The sequence below is a fragment of the Schistocerca americana genome, chromosome X, assembly GCF_021461395.2.
Source record: "Schistocerca americana isolate TAMUIC-IGC-003095 chromosome X, iqSchAmer2.1, whole genome shotgun sequence".
Taxonomy (NCBI): Eukaryota; Metazoa; Arthropoda; class Insecta; order Orthoptera; family Acrididae; genus Schistocerca; species Schistocerca americana.
In genome coordinates this window covers 478,084,211-478,088,250 of record NC_060130.1, presented here as the reverse complement: position 1 = coordinate 478,088,250, position 4,040 = coordinate 478,084,211, and the positions used below count along the sequence as shown (strand labels likewise).

Below are 4,040 nucleotides of genomic sequence, written 5' to 3'. Positions count from 1 at the left end.
TCTGAGAGTTTTATAGCAAGGGGAGTACGGTAAAACAGATCCCGGTGCTCTTCGAACCACGCAGCTGTGTGACACGCTGCATTGTACTGCTGGTAAGTGCCATCGTTCCGAGGGTAAATGAACTGCACGTGGTGGTGGGGGGGGGGGGGGGGGGAGGTAGAAATGGTCCTCAAAGATAGATACATACATGTGTTAATTCATTGTGCCTTTCAGAATGACGAGATCGCGCCGGGAATCGAAACTTCCTGGCAGATTAAAACTGTGGGCTGGACCGAGACTCGAACTCGGGAGCTTCGCCTTTCACGGGCAAGTGCTCTACCAACTGAGCTACCCAAGCACGACTCATGACCTTCGCAGAAGGTTCGCAGAAGAGCTTCTGTGAAGCTTGGAATGTAGGAGACGAGGTACTGGCAGAATTGAAGCTGTGAGGAGGAGTCGTGAGTCGTGCTTGGGTAGCTTAGTTGGTAGAGCACTTGCCCGCGAAAGGCAAAGGTCCCGAGTTCGAGTCTCGGTCCAGCAAACAGTTTTAATCTGCCAGGAAGTTTCATAACAGCGCACAATCCGCTGCAGAGTGAAAATCTCATTCTGCAAACCCAGGGAATCCCCTCGGGTCTGAAACCTTCCTTCGATTATTCCAGGGTGCTTATTTCCAGACGTTTCACCCGTACACTCCAGCGGCCGTCTGCCCTATGGAGCATAGTACGTAATTCATCTGGAAAGGCCATCTATCACCAGTCAGTGGACATCCAGTTGCGGTATTGGAGAGCAAATTCCAGCCTTCGTCGCCTATGAACAGCAGTCAGCATGGGCGCATGAAGCAGGTGCCTGCTGAGGATGCCCATACAAAGCAACTTTCGCTGAATGGTCGTTGAGGAGACACTGTTGATAGCCCTGTGGGTCTTCTGGGTAGTCAGTTGCTCGACAGTTGACGTTTATTCGCCTGTACGCATTTCCGTAGCCATCGCCTACCCTCGTCACCTATCGTCTGTGGTCACCACAGCTGCCTCTGCTACGATTTTGGATATCGTATTTTTGCAATGCACGGTATACTTTAACCTCGGCGGCACACGAACAGTTCACAAACTTAGCCGTTTCGCAAATGCTTCCACCTTGGGCCGAAATCCAGCGATCATGCCCATTTGGACGTCGGGCAATGGCTCCGTTGCCCCACTACAACGACTGCTCCTTTTCCCTCGTCCCCCCGACACGCTTTTACACTCTCCTCTGCTAGTGCTGCCACCTGCCGTCTGTAAACGTCTATTTCACGTCGGAAAACAGGCGGTGGGCACATTAATGTGAATGGACGTTTATTAATCTACTACGCACCAACAGGCAGTATGTTAAATCAAGTCGAAGTATTATCAAAAACCAGATACACGTTAAATACATTTTGAAATAGAAGCTGTTTGATACTAACAAAAATTTCAGCTTTCAATACGTAAAATTGTTAAGACATTAAAGAAGCTCATTTAATTCACAAGTATTACATGTTCCATGATAAAAGACGTTCTCCTGTTTCCGTGTTAAAAATGCGAAAAAATTCTGTGCCTGAAGAATTATCAGTGTCTGCCAAATAGCTTTAATATTTTGTCCAGCACTTAAATTTGTAGGGCGTTAGATATTTGAAAGTGTTGCACAAAACACGAACTCGCGTCCCAAAACAGCAAAAACTGTAGACAATGGTGGTTCAAAAATGGTTCAAATGGCTCTGAGCACTATGGGACTCAACTGCTGAGGTCATTAGCCCCTAGAACTTAGAACTAGTTAAACCTAACTAACCTAAGGACATCACAAACATCCATGCCCGAGGCAGGATTCGAACCTGCGACCGTAGCGGTCTTGCGGTTACAGACTGTAGCGCCTTTAACCGCACGGCCACTTCGGCCGGCAGACAATGGTGGAAACTTCTTATGGTGGTCCCTAGTACGCATTCCTTAACGTGATTCTAAAATCAGCCTCTATACTGAACTACCGACCAAGAAACATCATGACTGTAGGCACACTATCGTCTGCATACAATATTCTCCACTACTGTATGTGCTGACTGACTTTCCTGGACGCAACAGGTCCTTAAATGTCCTCCGAGGTTTGAATACAAGTATAGTACAATATTTACCAACTACGCACATAGTCCTGCCAGCAATCGCTTCCCAGAATGAAATGAATGCATATGGTGCATCTTCTTCCCTTTTTTCTGTGAGTTTACGGCTAATTTTACCAATTAATACAACTCTAATTTGATTTGGTGCGTATCCGTTTTTCCTGAAGACATTCTTAAGGTGAATTAATGTAGACTGCATGTGATCGTGATCTTAAACATTCATCGCTCTCTGAAATAAAGTGTCAGGAGAGAATGCTTCTAAGCTGGATGGTGAAAATTACATTAATTTATATAAAGATATGTATCTGTTGGCTTTCCGTACACAGAATGACCGAATCGTCCATCCAGTTTCCGTTGGACCAACACGTTCAGAAACAGAAACTTGTCTTCCTTTTCTACTTTCAAGAAAATCTGGTGTTCGGATGCATGGAATTATGTGGTCTAAATCTGATGCTGTGCATGCCTTCCGTGAGGCCACACTGAAAATGTCATGATATCCACAGAAACAAGTTAGAAGCAGAGGAGTGAACATAAAGCCCGTTCTTGGCAATCTTCCGTATAGAATTAGCAAAAGGAGAGACAATAGACGTACCGTCGGTCATTTAGTAATGTCCTCCTCCGTACAGAAAGTTGGTGGTCGTCAAGACCTGCTGAAATAGATTGGTAATGAAAATCGTCTTCTGACCAAAAAAAAAAAAAAAATGGCAACTGTATGGGAAAGCTTGAGTTTTAATTCAGATTTGACGCTGTCTGTACACCGAGAAGCTTTTACACAAGGATGCCGCCGCATAAAATCTTCGATAAATCGATCCTGTCGAAACGCAGAACCCAAAATGCCTTTTGTTGTTGTGTTACCGTCATCCCAACTCGACGCACAACGGGTAATGAGCGAGCGGTGAGAGAGCTAACCTTATCAAGATGACCCCTGCCGGCAACCCCACGAACCTGCAACTTAAAACTGATACCAAGCTGAACTACTACTTTAAAATTCATCCCAAGTTTCTATGTTCATGAATATAGAGAAGATTTAATCTTGCGAAATAGGACAAATCCTTTCTAAACATTATGTATAATGACAGATTAAAATTACTGTATGCCATACCGGGACTCGAGCCCAGATTCTTGGGTTTCGTGGGTAGTACTCTTACAGATTGAGCTATTCTGGCACCTGGATAGCTCAGTCGGTGAGAGACTGACCAAGAACGGCAAACTTCTGGGCTCGAATCCAGGTGCAGCACACAGTTCTTACCTGACAAGAGTCTCAAGACAGCGGACATTCAGATGCAGTGTGAAAGAATCATTCAGGAAGTCTACTGGCGCTTCTCTACACTTGTTTATTTTGTTTAACAACTCTTTACCAACTGCGCTCGGCACACAAGGGGAAAAGCTGCACGCTACCTTCTTGCGATCGTAATCCCCTATTGCTGGTACACTTCTTCCTAGTTTGGATCATCCGGGATAATCCCTCTGCGTGTTGATGTTTTCGCAAACAGTTAGGAAAAAAGAACACAGACCGAAAAGAGCAGTCGGACAGTGAAGAGGGGTGCCTGGAGGACCGTGAAAGGTGGTGGTGTGCTCAAGCTCGGCGGAGGCCGGCCGAGGCTGTCATTAAGGGAACCTCAAGGCGGTCGTTGCGAGTGATTTAAGAAGAACACGCTGGTCCGGGCGAGCGCTCGCCTCGGACTTCCAGAAATACGAGAAAGCATCCAGCAGCCTACTGCCTGCAGACGGGCCGTGCAATTGAGACGCTGTGGTCACCTAACTTCCGCAGGAAAGTTACGGGTCCAGCCCCAAACTACCTAGCACAAATGTCCTCACCCACACGACTGAGTTCTCGTCGTAAGCGAACAATATTTGACAAGGAGAGGCTCACAAGTGTATCCCGTAGATTCTGATTTTCTGGAGTACTATCAGCCACAAAAAAGGTCTTGCATATCAT

General features: G+C 46.1%; 1 non-coding gene across 1 annotated transcript; it reads left to right on the top strand.

The window, feature by feature from the left end:
• Positions 1–445: 445 nt before the first annotated feature.
• On the top strand, positions 446–520 carry Trnas-cga. Its single transcript has one exon. It is a non-coding gene; the product is annotated as a tRNA-Ser (tRNA).
• The last annotated feature ends 3,520 nt before the right edge of the window (positions 521–4,040 follow it).